The sequence below is a fragment of the Pipistrellus kuhlii genome, unplaced genomic scaffold (assembly GCF_014108245.1).
Source record: "Pipistrellus kuhlii isolate mPipKuh1 unplaced genomic scaffold, mPipKuh1.p scaffold_m20_p_2, whole genome shotgun sequence".
Lineage (NCBI taxonomy): Eukaryota > Metazoa > Chordata > Mammalia > Chiroptera > Vespertilionidae > Pipistrellus > Pipistrellus kuhlii.
In genome coordinates, this window is record NW_023425515.1 from 62,593,427 (window position 1) to 62,614,974 (window position 21,548).

A 21,548-nucleotide genomic window follows, 5' to 3' on the forward strand; every position below is an offset into this window, starting at 1 on the left:
AAATTGTTTTTCACAGGTTGGTAGCTTTTTTTTTTTTTTTTTTTTTTTTTTGGTTGGTAGCTTTTACTCTTCTAAAGTTATTAAGCTTAAATACTCACTATGACACTTTGGACACTTGTATATTATACATATCAGAAGATTTTGAAACTTCTCATTTTGTGCTCCATCCTTCCCCAGGAATATGTATGTAAAAGAAGTCAATATGTGGGCTCAGAGCAGCCGGGTCGGGAGCAGCCAGGCCCGGAGCAGCTGGGCGTGGAGCAGTGGAAGCTGGGCCCGGAGCATCCGGACCCGGAGCGGCCGGGTCGGGAGTGGCCAGGTTGGGAGCAGCTAGGTCCGGAGCAGCAGCAGCCAGGCCCAAAGCAACAGCGGCCAGACCCGAAGCAGCTAGGTCTGGAACAGCTCACTCCTCGCCTGCCCATGCCCCAGGACTGCTTCTCAGACATGGCTGGAAACTTTTGGGGGAACTTGAGGGTCTGCTGAATCAAGTGATGAAGGCTTAGATCTGGAAGTATTTGAGTTGTTGTAGTGCTGGTGTGTTGATCTGTGAGTGCCTTATGTGAGGTCTGGATGAGGTTGGTTGATCTATTTGGATGTGTCTTTTGTTTGAAGTGTATCCTTGGGAATGTGGAGATATTATTGATTTGAGAAAATGCTAAGTAATTGATTTGCTACCTAAAAATTTTAAAGTTCTGAAAGTTTAAGTTCTCTTGCCAAAAAGAGGTTTTAAAGCTAACACCTTAATTTTAATGGAGAAAGGGGAGGACAAGCCCTTCCCACCCAGAACAGGTAATCTAATTCCAGCCAGCAGCTATCTTTAAACAATGTGTTCATTTACATTTGAATGGCTACGCCTTTTGATAGCCCAAGGGCAAGTTTACATGTAAACAAGTTTGCTTCTCAGTTCCCAGGGCAGAAAAAACAAGGTTTAAAATTATTAGATTTTAAAATTTATTCTTAAAAATATAAAACCAAGGAAATTAATTTATTAATTAAAAAAAAAACAAGGAAATTAAAAAACCTGAGGAACAGTATTAACTGTTGATTATAATAGTATCCGAGATACGGGAGGGGAGTGGAGTGATGGTTCTGGAGGAAGGGGAGTGGTGGATGTGGGGAGGAGACTGAACATAAACTGTGCACCTATGGATGGGGACCATGGGGGATGGGAAAAGGGCAGGGGTGGGGTGGGAACCTGGTGGAGGGGGGAAAAAATGAGGAACTTTTGTAATAATATGAACAATAAAGATTGATTAAAAAAAAAAAGAAGTCAATATGCACCTGTGTGTCCACAGTAGAAGGTAAGGGGTGGATTATAGTTGTTTTTTGTTCCATCTGTGCAGTACCTTATTCTATCTCAATAATATCTGTCTTCAGGCCAAATAATTGTGCAGATGAATATGTTATAGGGAGATGTTGTATAGAAGTATACCTTCATTTAAAGAAATGGTTTTAGAAAAATATGTAAAATTGTTTAAAGAGACCAATTTCATGGAAATGTGGGAGTATTAGGATCTGTACTATTTAATCCTGTAGTGGCTACACTCTTTTGCATCAATCATGTGTTTATGGATGCTATATGTGTGGGTATAATCAATAGAGTAGGAAAGAGGGTAAGGCAGTATCTGGGATGGTGTGGTCTGCCTTCTGGTCCCTCAGTCTTAGACTTACAAGTGGCTGTCTGCTCAGATTGGTGGTGTGGTCGCAGAGATGGTGGTGCTAGAAATGGAAAAAAGGTTGGATACTGTGTCTGCTGAGGGGAATGAAGCCTCCTCATGGAGTCTAACCTGCTTCACTTCCTCTCTTTTAGGGGCTGAAAACAATCTGTTTAGATGTAGAAGTTTGTCTTTGTGTCAAATTATTTTTCCTCCTGGCAACTTAATGTTGCCCTCATTAATTTCTTCTTCTCTTAAGCTTTTTGTACTTCAGACGGGCCATGGCTCGATGAAACACATGGCAGCTGAAGCCTTCCTGGACCCCATGCTCCACATGCTGCTGAAGGGCCTCTAGGCTAGCAAAGATGTGGCAACAGGCCAGGCACCTGAACCCGCTGTCCAGCGGCCTCCGCAACGGGACCCTGCGATAGAACAGAGTTGAAGGTGCTGCGCGCCAGCCAGCCTTCTCCCTTTTCTCTTGGGCCAGACTGTCTACACTGGGCTCAGGGTCATTTAGGACATTCTCCCCAGACGTGTGAGAGAGGGGGACATTTCTATGGACCTCTGTAGTATAGGTCATTTCTTCCATTTTGATTCTTTGTGAGGGAGGCTTCCATCCATCCTCTGTATGGCACATGACAGCCACACCCCTTTTCATTTGTACACGCATATAATAAATTTTCATGAGCCTGGGATCCTTATTACTAGCTGAAGAATTCGAGATATATGAATTGGCAGAGAAAGTCTTTCTTTGCACCAAGTCCTTGGGTACAGGTGTCTCCTTGATTCCTATGAAAGAAAATGTCAAACATTAAAAAAATTAGAATGGGTGTGTGACTGCTGTAGGAGCTACAAGGGCCATGATCTACGTGAGCAGGTAAAGCACATCTGTATGTGATATTTCAGAGTTTTGGGTGTAGTGAGCTTTACCTGAGGTATTTACATGGTATAACTATGTGGGAATAAGGATGTAGAATTATATGTATGTACTTTTGGAGGTGTACATATATTCTGGGACATATCTGGGAAGTGTTTTTTGATGTTGCTAAAAGGTGATGGCTAATGAGTGTGCATGTTTGTTACGTGTTATGATAGCACATGTGAGCAGTGCAAGCGTAGTACCGGGTATGACTATTAGATTGTGAGGCTGATAATGTTAGAGGAGGTGTGTATGAGCTCTCAGAATGTTCAGCTCATGAAGGTCTCAAGTGCTGGCAGCTGACGTGCCATATGGTTAGAGACACAGAAGAAGAAAATTAGTTTCCTTAAGGACATGAACACATTAAATGGTGAGTTTGGTGGATGTCAGTGGGAGTGAGTGTTTTGTATGCAACTTTTTATTGATCTATATGAATTATCAAAAACTTAGAACCACACTTGAAGGAACTCAACATGCATATCAATTATATTTTCTAATAAAAATTGTATTAATAGGGGATATATGGTATAAGTTTAAGAAACATTCTGCATGCATATGTATCTATTTTTATTGATATCTATATTGAGTTATAGAAATGTAAAAAGATAAAATTTTACTTTTTAAGAAATTAACTCTTAATTGTTATGTCACCATTCATTTTTCATTGTTACCAAAGCACAATGCTCATTATTTAATTGTTTAAAATTATCATCATGTCTGATTAATTTGTATGGTAAATATATTATTTCCATTTTAGCAGTATGATATAGTGAGTGTAATGGGCTTGGTGTTTGAGTTCATAATTTGTTGGTTAAATCTGGGTTAAGATTCAATAATGTGAGATTGATTTGTTTTCTGCAAATCTGAATATGGGATGAGTTTTGTGTGAATGAGGATAGTATCTGTACTTTGTGTCTCTGTTAGTTTAATACATGTTTATGTATGTAGATTGCTTTTCCTATCATTATGGGTTTTTCTGTGTGTTTAATATGTCATGTAGTTTAGGTATTATATGTTATTACTGAGGATATTCTCTGTGAAATTAGTGGAATGAGTGTATTTGAAAAATGTGAGGAAATGATTAAAGAATGTGAGGATGTGAAAATCAAGATATATAAGAGAAAGAATACCTGGATTTGAAAAGATGGCAGAGAGTGAGGAGGTCTTTAAATAAGCAGTGCAGTAATATGAGATTGCATTAGAAAGTAAATTGTGAAAATTTGAGTTATAAAGGGACTAAAAACTGAGTATGAAAACTCAGGCCTAGCAGACTAACTCTTAAGTATTCAATAATCAGAAATGTGTCCATGTTGAAAGAAAAATGTAATAGAATATTTAGGACATCAGTTTCTTAAGTAATTCCAGACTCATAGAACCCAAAAGCTCAGAAAAGTATAATCAATTAAGAAATAATATTCATGCACTGGTATATGGAATGAGCAAACTAGCATCACATGCAATGTGAATAAATCACACAAATATAACGAGAGAAAGTGATCAGACACAAAGTATATGTTGTACTCTTCTGTTTAATGAAATTTTAAAACAAATGCTCATCTAGTGTGTTAGGAGTCAGAGAAATTATAACTCCTGGTATGGTACAGACAATAAGAGATCATGGAGAATGTATATGCACATAGAATACTATACTATAAGGAAATGAATGATGGGGAGAATGAGTGCAAATGGGTCTGTCTGATAGGGATGCCTGTGAATGTAAACATTGGCTATGAAGGTATATGGATGTGATGAGGTATTTAATTGCACATGTCTATACTTTTGCTCAAGTTAAGTTCTTGAGGATCCAACCACTTTTGGTCTGTTTTAAGTTATTAGTGCTTCACAGGTTGACTATAAAATAACATGCCCTTGTCTGACTCATAGAAACATATTATTAGACTAGAGACCCCGTGCACGACATGCATGCACTAAGGGAGGGTCCCTTAGCTTGGCCTGTGCCCTTTCACAGTCCAGGAGCTGTCAGGGGATATCCAACTGACCACTTAGCCCTGTTTCCTTCAGGGAGTGGCCTAAACTGGCAGTTGTACATCCTTAGCTCCCACCACTACCACTGTGTTCGCCAGCAATGAGCCTTGCTTCTGGCTGAGTGGTGCTCCCCTGTGAGAGCTCACTGACCACCAGGGGGAAGCTACTCTGTTGAGCGTCTGCCCCCTGGTTGTCATTTCACATGATAGCAGCCAGTCATTTCTCCATTTGGTTGATTTGCATATTACCCTTTTGTTATATTGGGTTTTTCTCTGATAAAACTCTTATCCATTTAAGTCCTCTCCTATTATTTCCTCATCTAGAACACTGATCTCCGTGCACATGCTCTAGTCCTGTTCAGTGTTTTCCCTTGGAATACATTACTTCCTTTGCTGATCACGTTGAAAAAGTGTTTGTGTTTTTGCACTGAGCAGCCATGTGTTGACTAATGGGCAGAACCATTCAGCTCAACTCTGGGTTCTCTCTTCATCCTCACCAACTTTGTGTCCTATTTATTCTTCCCTTCCAGCACCAGTTAGCCTGTCTTTAGAAGAGATGGAAGATACATTGTCTAAAGCAGAGGTCTTCATCTTTCAGGCCTTGAGTTAGGGCCACTGCCTTGTGTCTGTTCTGCAAAGTATCTTCTCTTAAATTCAACTTTGCTGAGCAATAAAACAAAAATAATGCAGATGTGGACCATGCTTGTTATCTGTGTATTTATATGTCCATTAAACAAATAATAAGAGTCTGCTATGTGACATGTTTAGTGAACACACACAGCCTTTTGTTCGTGGAAAGTGTAAAATGGTTCCCATGAAAATATAAAATGCATAGAAATATGCATTGTGTTAATATATGTCATGGATGAGTGAGTTTCAAAAAAATATTATTTTTAAATGAAGCAGAGATTTCTGTCTCCTTTCTACTTGAACATACAATTACATTAGAGTTATCAATTTCCCTTGAAGGTAGTTCTCAACATGAGTTTACATTCATACAATGAAACAAGAATGAAAATCATATGCACCACTAACTGGCATCATCATACACACCTCCTATGGTCCACTCCATGATCCGTTTCCATGCTGACTGTGACACAGGCATATTACTTTCCCCAAGATAAGGAACATTTTGTTGTAATTGATGGGATCCTAGGAAAGAAAGTTTCAGACATCAGAAAACTAGAATGTGTGTGTGTGGTCTGTGGGAGGTACGATGGCCAGGCCATATGGGAGCATATAGTGAAAGAAAGACTATGTGCGCTATTTCAGAATTCTGTGTGTGGTATGCCTCACTTGAGGTGTTTATATGGTATAACAATGTGTGTGGTATGCTTTATTTGAGGAATTTATGTGGCTTAATTAAGAGGATATAGCATTGTATGTAGGTTTGTTTGGATTTGTATGGATGCTCTGGGATATATCCCATGAGTATTTTTTATATAGGTAAAAGAAAATGATAAAAACTTGGTGGCTGAGTGGCTTATGAATTAGAAAGATAATAGATCAAATTTCATTTCATTTAAGGCATATGTGTTTTCAAGTGTTTGGCCTAGAATGAACATGTTAAAACAGATTATCTGGGTGATATTTATGGATTTAGTGTGTAATTGGGTGAGTGTGAAGGAATCAAGGTAAGAGTGTACGTATGTAATACTACTAGAGAATGGGAAGACAGATATGGAATGAAGGCCTGTGTATTTGACAGAAGAAGTTAAAAGGAGAAATGGGGAGTTACCTGGTATGAAGGAGTACAGATGTGTGAGTGTATGAAGAGGATATCAGTTGTTTTTTTAAATATATTTTATTGATTTTGTACAGAGAGGAAGGGAGAAAGATAGAGAGTTAGAAACATCGATGAGAGAGAGTCATTGATCAGCTGCCTCTTGCACACCCCCTACTGGGAATATGCCTGCAACCAAGGTACATGCCCTTGACCGGAATCGAACCCAGGACCCTTCGGTCCCCAAGCCGATGCTCTATCCATTGAGCCAAACCGGTTTCGGCAAGGAGGATATCAGTTTTTGCTTTCCTGAGGGGCAGGTTCTGAGTAAATTTTGCCAACACATATCAGAATTGTCCACTACCTCAGCCACAGCTGTCCCCATGCTGTTATGTTGGAAATGTGTGTTGAGCGATTTCGCCCTGTACTTGAAGGCACACTCCCTACCTGTCCCTCTGCAGAGTCCTGAATCCCTTTCCTCTTTTTGATGGGAAAGTGAAATCAGTAGAGAGTGGGCTGAGAAGCTGAGCTGCATCTCTTGACCAAGCTCAGATCCTGTCTTTGTTTATTCCTTACCATCCTCATCATAATGTGGACACTTGGGTGGTGAGGAGACATAGTTGAAATATTTAGAGGCAAATGCATTTTCTCCTACTACCTTACTACAGCCTGGGGCCTCCATAAATGACTCAGGTTGAGGCTATCCTGTTGAATGTTGTAGGTTCCTGGCAATGGAATAAAAAAGCACATTGAGATGAGGCATTATGTGTTAATTGAAAAACTACTTGTTGAGTGGACATTACACATCAGGCATTGTTACCACACATAACGGTTCTCATACAAATGAAGATGGCTTTTCCATTTAAAATTCCATTTACTCTAAACTCTAAGTAAACACTAAGTAAAACTGTGTTTGGTGGATGTCACAGTAAATGGTATTTCTGTTGATGTGTATGGAATATCTTTGTATGTGATATTTCTGTTGATGTGTATGGATTATCATATATTTAGAAGTATGCCTTAAAGACAGTATGCATGAAATAAAATGTGGATATCAACTCAATTTTCTCATGAAAAAACTGTACCACTAGGGAATATGTGGTGCTAGTTTTTTTTTTAATCATTTTGCATGTATATCTATATATATTGATATCTATGTTGATGCACATATATAGAAATATGTAAAAATATAATTTATATGAATTAACTATAAATAGTTAATTTATCCAAAAAAATTACTCTTCTTGTTTCATTGGTCTTCTTCCTCTATCATCTATACTCATAAAAGAGAAACATGCAAATTGAATGTCCCTCCACTACACCCAACAGCCAATCTGTAGCAAGTGCAAATTAATCCAATAAAGTTTGTGCTGGGCACAGAGCTGAAGTGAACAGGAACTTGGGTGGTCCCAAGCTATGGAGGAAGCCAAGCTTCTCAATCTCTCTGGCCTCTACTCAAGGAGTGGCTCTAGGCCTGGGTCCCAGTGGGTCCAAGTGCAATCAGGCTTCCAGCATACCCTGGCTTCCACTGAAATAGTGGCTGGGGGGAGGGAGGGGAAGAAAAAAAAAAGAAAATGGCACTTAGCCCCTTATCCTGGGTGGCCACACCCCCATGGAGTAAAACCCCTCACTGGGTGGCCTGGGAAGCCTTCAAACAGCCATCAGTCCCTCACCCAGGTTTTCAGGCACCCAAATGGGTACATGCCACCCTGAAAATGTCCCTCAGGCCCTTACCCTGCGTGGCCAGGCCCCTTGGAGTAAGAATCCCAGCTAGAGAGCATGGCCAGCCTGTAAACAGCCATCACTCCTCACCCATTCTGGCCACAAACCCCAGTGTGGACCCTCACCCTATTGGAGAGTAGCCAGTTCGCACACAACCACAGGCCCCTAGCCCATGCCACCCCGTGACCCAAGGGAACCCCACCCTGATCATGGATACTCTTCAGGGCGAACCAGCAGGCCTCCACCTGTGCACCAGGCCTCTATCTATACTAATAAAAGGATAACATGCTAATTAGACTGAGAGGTTTTTCAGGAAATGTTCTGGACTTTCTTCAGGACAAAGCCATGTTGGCAGGGCCAAGGTAGAGGTGGTTAGAGGCCAAAAGGAGAGGGCAGTTGTGGTTGATTAGTCCAGGATGGGACAGCAGTTTTGGGTAATCAGGCATGTGGAGGGGCCATTGGGGGTGATCAGGACAGAGATGGGGGCTAGTTGGGAGGCGCAGATCATCAGTGGGAGTCAGTTGTGAGTAATCAGGATATTTGGGTGGCAGTTTGGAGTGAGCAGGCCAGCAGGGGCGCAGTTAGGGACGAGCAGGCCAGCAGGCCAGCAGCAGAGTGGTTAGGGCCAATCAAGTAGGACAGTAGGTGAGTGGATAGGAGCCAACAGTCCTGAAGCGAGATAGGGGGGTTTGACTGCCAGTTTAGGCCCGATCCCTGTAAACTGGCAGTTGGACATCCTTTGAGGGGTCCCAGATTGGAGAGGGTGAAGACCAGGCTGAGGGATACCCCTGCCTTGCACAAATTCGATGCAAGAGAACACTAGTTGTTAATAACGTTCAATGCCATTATATAACTGTTTAAGATTACCATCATCTCTTATGCATGTTTCTGGTAAATAATTTATTCACATTTTAAAAGTATGGTACAGTGAATGTGATGTGTTTGGTGTTTTAAGTTCATAATTTGTTGGTTAAAATTGGGTTAAGATTAAGTAATGTGTGACTGATTTGTCTTCAAATCTGAACATGGAGTAAGTTTTCTATGTGGACAATATGTATACTTTGTATCTGTGTGTTAGGTAATCACATATTTATGTGTGTACATTGCTTTTTCTATACTGATGGATTAGTGTATGTGTTTGACATACTATGTTGTTTGGATATGGAATGTTATTAGGTCTAGTAATAATTGATGTCGTTTTCTAATACTTTTTTTTAAATCGAATTTATTTAAACAATACAACAAAATTTAATCAACAATATAGTTGCCGTTGTTTTCTACTACTTGTGCCCAACACTCAGGAAGCATTTTAATTCCTCTGTTGTAAAATTCTTGTGATTTTGATGCAAAAAATTCGGTCAATGCATTTTTGAGGCATTCTTCATTATTAAATTTTTTTCCAAGAAGAAAGTTTTGCAAAGAACGAAACAAATAGTAATCGGAAGGGGCAATATCAGGACAATATGCAGGTTGAGGGAGAACTTCCCATTCCAACTGGCGCAGTTTTTCAGCAGTGATTCTTGCAGTATGCGGTTGTGCGTTATCGTGGTGAAGAATTACGCCCTTCCTATTAATCAGCGCGGGTTCTTTTTCTCTTAAAGCTTGGGCTAACCTTTCCAATTGGGCACTATACACTGCACTTGTAATGGTTTGGTTAGATGGTAAAAGTTCATAATGAAGAATTCCTTTAAAATTCCACCAAACACACAACATCACTTTTTTCGCATGCAAGTCAGGTTTTGGCGTGGGCTGCGGAGCCTCATTTTTGTCCAACCATTGAGGCCGCCTTTTCAAATTAACATACAGCACCCATTCTTCATCTCCGGTAACAATTTTCTCTAAAAACGGCAAACAGTTTTGACGAGAGGGGAGCAAACTGCAAATTGTGACTCTTTAATTACAGCTGTTGTCGGTCAACTCATGAGGAACCCATTTTCCAAACTTTTGGACTTTGCCAACTGCACGCAATTGATTGGAAATTGTTTTCTGTGAACAATTTAAAGTTGTCGCAAACTCTTGTTGGGTAATTTGAGGATTTTGCACCAAAAGAGCTTGAAGAGCTTCTTGATCAAAATTGGACACACAGCCTCGACCACTCTTGTCATCTAACAAAAAATTTCCCTCGCGAAATTTCTCAAACCAACGCTGGCATTTTCTGGCGCTAAGAGCACTACAGATGTTTTTTGCAGCCTCACTTGCTTTTCTTCTAATTGGAACTCGTAAAGCATGCAGTGCCGAATATGCTCTTCATCCGCCATCTTCTTAGCCCTAGTTTTGCATCAAAAACCAAACCAAACACAAACTTTTTCAAGCAAAACTTGTTAATTGCACTTCACACGTTCTGTAGATACCACATGTTTGAAGGTTATGTCAATACAAGTCAACGCCAAGCAAGATTTTAAACGAATGTTTAAGAACGACATTAATTATTACTAGACCCTAATATTATAGATCAGAGAGACAACCAAGATGGCGGCATAGGGCAGACACCCGAATGCAGCCTACCACAACAAGTTTGAATTTAGAACTGAAAAACGGGGGAAACATCACCCTGAAGCGCTGGACGGCTGGCTGAAGGGAGGCTCTACCATCTGGGAAGGAGAGAGAAGGCACGCTGAACCTCAGGAACTGTGAAGGTACGGAAAACTGTGCGCATGAAAAAGCGGCCGCAGAGTTTGCTGCAGGCTGGCTTGCTGAGCATGGAGAGGGCGGGCTGAGTTCGCTACCGGCTTACTCCCTGCACGCAGAGAGGGCGGACAGCTAATGCGCAGCTGCCTTTCTTGTTCGGGAGGAAAACAAAACCATCCTATTGCGCTGACAGAGGCCAGTCTGTCAGGCAGTGGGCAGAGATCTCTTGGAGATGTGTGAAGCCAGTGGCCATTACTGCGGGACTCAGAAACCAGGCCCTCAGAGGGAGAGGCTGAATAAAGCTTGTCTGCACCACCCGAGACTACACCCCATCCAAGCAGAGCAAAGAAGCCCTTCCAGTGGCTAGCTTCCTCGTTCGTAGTGAATGGGACTCTCCTAGGGAGTGACAGACAGGAATCTAAAGCTTGTCTGTGCCTATACCAAAGAGGTGTGCGCGCCTACAACCAATCTTGCGGGATTCAACAAAGCTTGTCTGAGCCACCCCGAGACTCCGCCCATCCAAGCAGAATACAGAAACCCTCCTAGCTGAGACACTTCTGATCCTCATAGTCAATTGGCTTGGAGATCAACGCTTCCCAGTGATACCAACAACAAGCAAGGCTTAACAACAAGACTGCCGACCCATCCCACAAAGGGCTACACCAAGACTGCCCACCTCAGGTAACTGGGAGGCTGACTCACTGAACCATATAGGACACCTTAGCACACAAAGCCACCCTACCAACTCAGGGAAGCTGTGAAAATGCCAAGAAAGGAATTAGATCACAAACAAAAGAAATGGAGGAAAAGAAGAGACTGGATATAGAGTTCAAAACCACGCTTATAAGGTTTTTTAAGAATTTCCTAGAAAATGTCGATAAGACCTATGAGGAGATGAAAAGGGATCAACAAGAACTAATAAGGGATCAACAAGAATTAATAAGGGCTGAAACCGGTTTGGCTCAGTGGTAGAGCGTCGATCTGCGTACTAAAAGGTCCCAGGTTCGATTCCAGTCAAGGGCATGTGCATTGGTTGCGGGCACATCCCCAGTAGGGGGTGTGCAAGAGGCAGCTGGTCGATGTTTCTCACTCATTGACGTTTCTAGCTCTCTATCTCTCTCCCTTCCTCTCTGTAAAAAATCAATAAAATATAAAATAAAAAAAAGAACTAATAAGGGATCAACAAGAACTAATAAGGGATCAACAAGAAATAAAGAATACATTGTCTGAATTAAAAAATATTATACAGAGTCCTAAAAACAAAATGGAAGATTGCAAGAATCAAGTCAAAGATTTGGAACATAAAGAGCCAGAAGATACTCCTCCACAGAAGCAAGAAGTCAAGAGAATCCAGAAAGTTGAAGATGATTTAAGAAACCTCTGGGATAACTTCAAGAGAACCAACATCAGAATTATGGGAGTCCCAGAAGATGAGAGAGAGCAAGATATCGAAAACATACTGAAAGAAATAGTGACAGAAAACTTCCCCCACCTGGTGAAAGAATTACACTTACAAGTCCAGGAAGCACACAGAACCCCAAACAAAAGGAATCCAAAGAAGACCACAGCAAGACACATCATAATTAAAATTCCAAGAGCAAAAGACAAAGAGAGAATATTAAAAGCAGTAAGAGCAAAGCAGGTAGTTACCTATAAAGGAGCACCCATATGATCGTCAGCTGATTTCTCAACAGAAACCATGCAGGCCAGACGAGAATAGCAAGAAATATTTAAGTTAATGAATAGCAAGAACCTACAGCCAAAAATAATCTACCCAGCAAAGCTATCACTCAGAATCGAAGGCCAGATAAAGAGCTTCACTAATTAAAAAAAAGCTAAAGGAGTTCATCACCACCAAACCAGAATTATATGAATTGCTGAAGGGGGTTCTTTTAGAAGAGAAAGTAAATAAAGATAAAAACTATGAACAACAAATATGTAACTATCAACAAGTGAATCTAAAAACCAAGGGAATTAAAAAAAATCTTATGAACAATATTAACTGGTGAATATAATAGAATCAGAGGTATAGAAGGGAAGTGGACTGACGATTCTTGGGGAAAGGGGGAGAGGGGGGTATAGGAAGAGACTGAACATAAACTGTGCACCTATGGATGAAGACAATGGGGGGGGGGGAAAGGGCAGAGGGTGGGGTGGGAACCTGGTGGAGGGGGGAAAATGAACTTTTATAATAATATGAACAATAAAGATTTATTAAAAATAAATAAATAAATAAATAAATAAATAAATAAATAATAAAAAGCCCAAGGTCCATCAGCCTTCTGAAGAACTTCTTGCATAATTATGACCTGCTGGTCTTAGCCTCCAGCAGGCAGCCAAACCTGGTTCAGTTATTAAGCCTCTATTGTGTGCATAAGAATATGCTAGACTTGGTCAATCTCTGCCTTCAAGAAGCTTAAAATCCAGCTAGGTAATCAGGGCTCACAAACAAGAAAGTTTGCTTAACAATACTTCAGGGAGATACAATCACAAGCCAAGCAAGTAAGAGCTACTGTCCTAAGAGCAAATTTTGCATGTATCAAGTGAGCTGCACAGGTGAGCAGAGCAAGACAATTCAGGGGTAATTCAACACCAGTCAATATTCATCTATGGGGAGAAAGGTCAGCATGGTAGTGAAGGGGGCTGAATTTGTCACCCCAGAATATGCCTCATTGCCAAAGGATTATTGTAGGCTGATTATTTTTAAGAAATGGCAGACACAGTAGAAGCTCTAAAAACTGAGTAGAAGTTGCCCTTTTTTAAGACACATTTATTTTTATCAGGGAAATCTCCATTTGTAAGTATACTTCCCTCTCTGAACCAGGAAGAGAAGGATGACTAAATCTCTAGAAACTTTTAGCCATTGGGAAAAGCAAGGACTAAATACGCATTACTGCCTCTTTTAACTGACCTCACTCTTCCCACAATATCTTCTTTTGCCTTTACCTAAAGATGGTATTTAAGGTGGTGACCTGGGCCATTTTGGGGAGTTAGTTTTCCAGGGTCTCTCCCATGTATACAGGAAGTGTACATATCATTAAACTTCTGTTTGTTGAAAGAAAGAAAGAAAGAAAGAAAGAAAGAAAGAAAGAAAGAAAGAAAGAAAGAAAGAAAGAAAGAAAGAAAGAAAGAAAGAAAATAGATCAACGTTCATTTCCTCTTAGGCATATGAGTTTTCAACTGTTTGGTTTAGAAGGAGGGATTTAAAACAAATTATCTGTCTGATTGCTTACAAATATCTATAGACTTAGCATGTAATTGGGTGAGTGTGAAGGAATCAAGTTAAGAGTGTACCTATGTTATACTACTAGAGAATGGGAAGACAGATATGGAATGAAGGCCTGTGTATTTGACAGAAAAAGTTAAAAGGAGAATGGGGAGTTACCTGGTAAGAAGGAGCACAGATGTGTGAGTGTGTGAAGAGGATATCAGTGTGTGTTCACCTGAAGGGCAGATTCTGAGTAAATTTTGCCAACACATATCAGCACTGTCCACTACCTCAGCCACTGCTGTCCCCGTGCTGTTATGTTAGAAATGTGTGCTGAGCGATCTTGCCCTGTACTTGAAGGCACACTCCCTACTTGTCCCTCTGCAGAATCCTTAGTACTAGTCTGTCTGCCCTGAATCCCTTTCCTGTTTCTGATGGGAAAGTGAAATAAGTAGAGACTGGGCTGAGAAGCTGAACTGCATCTCTTGATCAAGCTCAGATTCCGCCTTTGTATATTCCTTACCATACTTATCTTGATGAGGAAGATGGTATGATGAAGAGACACAGGGGAAATATTCAGAGGTGGATGTATTTTCTCCTGCTGCCTGAGGATAGCCTGGGACCTCCATAAATGACTGAGGCTGAGGAGCATCCTGTTGAATGTTGCTGGGTCCTGGGCAGTGGAATAAAAAAGCACATGGAGATGAGGCATTCTGGGGTTTCTGTGTTAATTGAAAAACTACATGTTGAGTGGACATTACATATTGGGCATTATTACCACACATGATAATGGTTCTTATACAAATTAAGATGGATTTCCCATTTAAAATTTAATTTATTCTAAACCCTAAATATATACCTATTAAAACTGTGTTTGGTGGATGTCACTGGGATTGGGTATTTTGTATGTGATATTTCTGTTGATGTGTATGGATTATCATATACTTAGAAGTATGCCTGAGAGACAATATGCATGAAATTAAATGTAGATATCAACTCAATTTTCTCATGAAAATATTGTACCTTTAGGGAATATGTGGTGCAAGTTTCATGAAACATTATGCATGTCTTTCTATTTATATTGATATTCATATTGAGATACATATATAGAGATATGTAAAAATTATATTTTTTAATAAATTAACTATTCATTGTTCTCATGTCACTGTTCCTGTTTTATTATTAACAACACTTAATGCTCATTATTTAACTGTTTCAAGAATATTCATCTCTTACAAATGTTTCTGGTAAATAATATTATTCACAGTTTAGCAGTGTGCTATAGGGAATGTAATGTGTTTGGTGTTTAAATTTATAATTTATTGGTTAAAATTTTGTTAAGATTAAATAATGTGTGACTAATTTGTTGTTTGAAAATCTGAATATGGGATAAATTTTGTGTGACTGTGGATGGTACAGTATGTATCCTGTGTTTCTGTGTGTAATATAAGCTCATATTTATGTGTGTACATTGCTTTTCCTATACTGATAGAATTGTGTGTGTGTGTTTTACATACAACATAGTTTAGATATGGAATGTTATTACTGAGAATATTCCATTTAAAGATAGTGGAATTAGTGTATTTGTGTAATGTGAGGAAATAATTTAAGAACATGAGGATGTGAAAATCAAGGTGTATTAGAGAAAAAATACCTGTGCTTTGAAAGATGGCAGAGAGATGTGTGTGCATATTAGGTGTGCAGTAACATGAGATTGCCTTAGAAAGCAAATGTTAAAAAACTGAGTTCTGAAAGGGGCTACGATAGAATATGCAAGCTAAGCACTAGCAGTCTAACTGTTAAAAATTCACCAAATAAAAGTGTCCTTATTGAAAACACATTTAATATAATGCCCAGAACATCACTTTTTCAAGTAATTCAGACAGAAAGCAACCAAATGCTCAGAGAAGTATGATCAATAAAGAAATTATATTCATGCCATGGTATTCATAGAATGAACAAATTAAAGTTACATGCAACATGAATAAGTGATACAAATATAATGATGAGAAAAAGAAACCAGATACAAAGCATATACTGTGCCCTTCTGCTTACACAAAAATTGAAAACATGGATACTCATCTAGTGTGCTAAGATTCAGGGAAATTTCTATGGTACAGACAAAATGGAGCATGGAAAATTTGTGGAAGACTATAACAGTGTTAAGATGGATGGAGAGAAGGTGGAGTGAGTGAGAAGGGGAAGTGGAGAAAGCCTGGTGGGGGTGGAATGGAAACATAAGCCCCTTCCACCATGCTCTTCTTTTTCCTAATTTACAGGGATATTGATATCTTGGGATTTTATTTGAAAGCTGCATGTTAATGATAACGAAGTTTACATCAGCTCTAGTGGCCTGCATATATCATATATATGCTAATTTGTCATATAAGCAAGAAAGAGATCCATTTGTTTATTAGTCACTGAAGACTAATCTACTCTAATGAAGTAGAGATACGTGTTTTTGAAAGGCAAAAAAAAAAAAAGGGACCTGGTACATAATTAGTGGGCAATTATGTCAGGTTAATATCTCTTTTTTCTCCGGATTATTTATGTTCTACATATGTGTAATGTTCTGTATGTGTGTATATGTAAATAGGTTTGATTGTATTTTTCCATGTCTCATAGTTTATGTTCAATAACATATAATATGCACTATTGTTTTTTGAAAGTGAAATGAATACTGCCTTTTCCAAAGACTCATTGGAGTTTGCAGAAATAACAAACAAGTTAGAAATATCAGTCCTTGCCCTAACCAGTTTGGCTCAATGGATAGAGCATCCACCTGCAAACTCAAGGGTCCCAGGTTTGATTCAGGTCAAGGGCATCTACCTTGGTTGCAGGCACATAACCAGTGGGGAGTGTGCAGGAGGCAGCTGATGAATGTTTCTCTTTCATTGATGTTTCTAACTTTCTAGTCCTCTCCCTTCCTCTCTGTAAAAAATTAATGAAATATATATTTTAAAAGGAAATATCAGTCTTCTTTAGGAATGTGAGCTACCATTGGAACTTTGGGGTTGGCTCCATTCCATCTTCCTCCCACCACTCAGCATAGTGGTTACTTGTTTACTTTCAATCTCCATAGTAACCAAACTATTTTAGTTTTCAATTTTTCTAGAAAAAGCCAAAATATCTCTTTAATTAAACCATCATTATTAAAAGGTGGTGTGTGTGTGTGTGTGTGTGTGTGTGTGTATGCATGCACGCCCCATTTTTTTCTTAAATTTCAAATAGTAGTCAACATTTACATCTTCATAGCCTAACAAAACAATTCAACTTTACCCCTGGTTATATAAATTCTTTCTGAAATTATACTGTAATCCCTATACAACCAGTTTTAAGTGTTCAAAGTTTTTTCCCCTTCCCTCCTCTCCTTTCTCTCCCCTCTCCTCCTCCTCCTCCACCCTCCCTCTCCTATCTCTTTCTGTGTCTCCATCTCTCTCCCACTCCCCATCCCTGCCCTGCCTTCATCTCTCCTCCTTTCCCGCCCTTCCTATCCCTCTGTCACTCTCTCCTCACCTCTCTCTCTCTCTCTTTCTCTCTCTCTCTCTCTCTGTCTATGTCTCTCTCCCTTCCTCATTACAACTAGGATTTTCTCTCTTTAGAAAATAGTACCTGGTTATCCTATTCCCCAAGGATGTGCTTAACACATAACTCTTCAAATCCTTGCTATTTTGATGAAATACTCACTTTCTAGATGTTTTTTCTTTACTTTATGCTTCATGGTTCAACTCTGTAAAGAGTCACTCAAATCAGGTACTTTTCTCCCCCAAACTCTACTCTCAGAATGTCAGATGATGATGATAAAGAATTAAATTACAACAAGCACAATTAACCTGTTAACCGGGGAGTTCCCTTTTTAATTACACAACCTGTAATGGGTGCGTACTCTTTCACTAGGACGTGTTAGTTACAGGGGTCTTCAAACTTCTCTCATTATGAGAATCACCTGGTGGAGTTGTTAAAACAGATTCCCGGATCCCAACTATAAGAAGTGCTATCAGGAATCTGTGTTTTAACACCTCCACCAGGTGATTCTCATAATGAGAGAAGTTTGAAGACCCCTGTTTAGTACGTCACGCCCGGAGGACGTAATTTCATATTATTATTTTTTATTTATACTTAATTAAAATAAATTATATATTTTTTCATTTATTTATATATAAAGCACAAAGGAAAATATAAAATTAAAAAAATAGAAAAGAATACCAACAAAAAAAATGGAAACATCGAATTAAAAAATTATAAATTTTACAAACAATTATAAAAATTACAAAAAATATATACCATCCCTCTCAGGGCGCAACATATATTTCCAGGATGTATTCATACGTCCTACCTGTTCCCGATATTGTTTACGTTTGACATATTTATAGGTCTCGCTCAGTTAACAGGTTAATATAAACAAACTACAGTTAATAACAAGTCACTTGAGAAACTTTCCCCCTCAGCAAATCACTGTTTTGACCTAGGACACCACCAGGACAGTTACGATGCAAGTCATCGCTATGGCTCAGCAGTGTTCCATGACATGGGCATGACATCAGTACATTCCAGGCTCCAGCTAGCATTCATAGGACTGCAGGACTGCCATGTCCATGGACCACAGTAATCCCTTTTATCCAATGGAAACTCTGCCATGAACTTGAGTTTCTTTTAATCCTTTATCCATATCAAATCTAGAGGATTGGCGACTTCAATTAAGCAAGGGCAATTATTTTATGTGTCTAGGGCAGTGGTAAGCAAACTCATTAGTCAACAGAGCCAAATATCAACAGTACAACAATTGAAATTTCTTTTGAGAGCCAAATTTTTTAACTTAAACTTTTTCTAAATTTTTTAAACTTCACTTCTTCAAAACAGACTTGCCCAGGCCGTGGTATTTTGTGGAAGAGCCACACTCAAGAGGCCAAAAAGTTGTAAGTGGCTCGTGAGCCTCAGTTTGCCGACCACTCATCTAGGGTAATGGCAGTACTAAATATCCCCAATGGTGAGGCTAAGCAATACCTGAGAAAACTAGGCTTCGAACCATGCTTGTCCCACAGAAACAGTATTGCAATGGGCAGTACTATGTAACTAATTTACAAACATGATTATATGTGAGGTACATATTGGTGTATGTGTGTGGATTTGAAAACATCTTATAATCCCTCACAATTCTAACATTTATCAAATATCCCCCGCTATTAGGAATAATCTCATATATTTTTACACAAGCCATTGTCAATTTTGCTACTCTTTTCCTTATCATTTCCTGAGACTTGGGAAAAGAGGAAACCTCTGGATCTTGTCAGGAATCCTGTTCTTGTCAAGCCCAAAGGTCTCACTCACCAGGCCTCTGTTAGGTCCCACACTATATCTTCTGAAAACAGTGGGCTCTGTAGAGGGTTTGGACTCTATATAGTTGCTCCATTGTACATCCCACCCTGAGAGAGAAAAATCCAATGGCTGCCTCCTGCATGCCCCCATTGGAATTCAAGCCTGCAACCTAGTCACTTGCCTTGGCTGTGAATTGAACAAGCCCATTTTGGGTACATGGGATGACATCCAACAAACAGACACATCCGCCAGGGCATATAGAGGTTTTTTTTTTTTTTTAAGTCTATTTAACTTTATGGTATAACTAAAGGATAACCAGCATTCAAAGAAACTTTTAAGCTCTGGAAGGTTTTTCTCAGTGGTTGGAGCATTGGCCCTCAGCCCAAAGGGTTAGGTCCTAGAGCATGTATCTTGATTGCAGGCTCAATCCAGGGCCTCAGTAAGCATGTATGCTGGAGACAACCAATCACTGTGCCTCTCTCAGATTGATGCTTCTTTCTTTTTCCCACTCCACTATCTCTCTAAAAAATAAAATAAAATAAAATAATAAAATAAAATAAATGGGAAAAAATATCCTCAAATGAGGATAAGAAAGAAAGAAAGAAAGAAAGAAAGAAAGAAAGAAAGAAAGAGAGAGAGAGAGAAAGAAATAGAGAAAGAAAGAAATAGAGAGAGAAAGAAAGAAAGAAATAGAGAGAGAGAAAAGAGAAAGAGAGAAAGAAAGAAAGAAAAAGAAACTGTTGCCCTAACCAATTTTCCTCAGTGGATATAACAGTGGCCTATAGACTGAAAGGTCCCAGGTTCAATTCTGGTCAAGCAATGTACCTGGGTTGCAGGCACATCCCAGTAGAGGTGTGCAGAAGGCAGCTGATTAATGTTTCTAACTCTCTATTCCTCTCCCTTCCTCACTGTAAAAAATCAATTTTATTATATAGTAGTATATATAATAAAATATATTAAAAACATTAAATTTTAAGAAGAAAGAAATTGTTAAAAGTATGGGAACATTTTATGTTTTATTCTATTTACAAGCTAAATATTTAGTTGTCACACATCCATTACTGCTGACAGAAGACACAAGTTTCTGAGACAGGGACAAAAGATGTTATTTCTTGTGTGCCAGAAGCCAGAGGATCATGGTAGTCATATTTGTTCAAACACAGATATTACACTTGCTGAAGGTTTGCATTAGAGGTGAGTCAGCCCCTGAATTCCAGGTCCTCTTATTAGTCATAGCAGCAGTTCATTGGAGATGATAAGGCTCTTGGTACACACACGATACATTTAGAGCTTGCTGTGGGCCAAGCTCTCAATAAATGGTTTTCAGCTATTATCTGATGAAAATAATGTAATAAGATTAAAATAAATAAGATATATTGATGTTTCCAGAGTAGATGATAGAGATGATAGAAGTTAAGCAATTGGAGCTTACTTACCTTGAGCCCAGAGACAAGGAATTCTAGTTCCCTAGTTCTAGAGCTCATAGTTGTGATCACACTGCTAAACCCCTTTTTCCATGATAAAGTTACTCCTAATCTGGGTACTCTGAGAGACAATTGGTCAAACTTCTTCTGAAGAGCTCTAAAAATACAGATAATGATCTCTAATAAAAGAGTAATATTCAAATTAACCATCACTGCACTATACCCAGAAGCCATGCCCACCAGCCAATCAGAACAAGTATGCAAATTAACCCCAACCAAGATGGTTGCCACCACAGAGAACAGAAGGGAAGCTTGGGCTTCCCTGGCAATGGGGGAAGCCAAGCTTTCTACACACCCAAAACACTAATCAAAAAGAATTTATGCACTCCTTTCCCCATAGTGGCACCATTTACAATAGCTAAGATTGAGAAACAGCCCAAATGACCGTCAGTAGATGAGTAAATAAAAAACTTATTGTACTTTTTCACTATGGGATATCACTCAGGTGTATAAAGGAAGAAAATATTATCTTTTGAATCATGAATGAAAATGATTATCTTACTACATGAAATAAGTTCTTTAGAGAAAGATAAATGCCATATGATCTCACTCATATGTGGAATCTAATGAACAAATAATTTAACAAACAAATGGAAACAGAACTAGAGCTACATATAACTGACTGACAGCTGGGGACTTGCAGAGTTGGATGAAATGAGGTGAATGCTTAAGTGGGGAGATGGAAGTGGGCAAAGATGGGATAAATGGTGACAAAAGTGACTTTAGTTCAGGTGATGCAAAGTGCAAATTATGTTTTATTGAGTTATACAACACTTGAAGCCTGTATTATTTTATTAACCAACTAGAGGCCTGATACACAAAAATCATGCACAGGGGAGGAGGGGGTGGGCACGAGTGTCCCTTAGCCCAGCCTGCACACTCTCCAATCTAGGACCCCTTGAGGGATG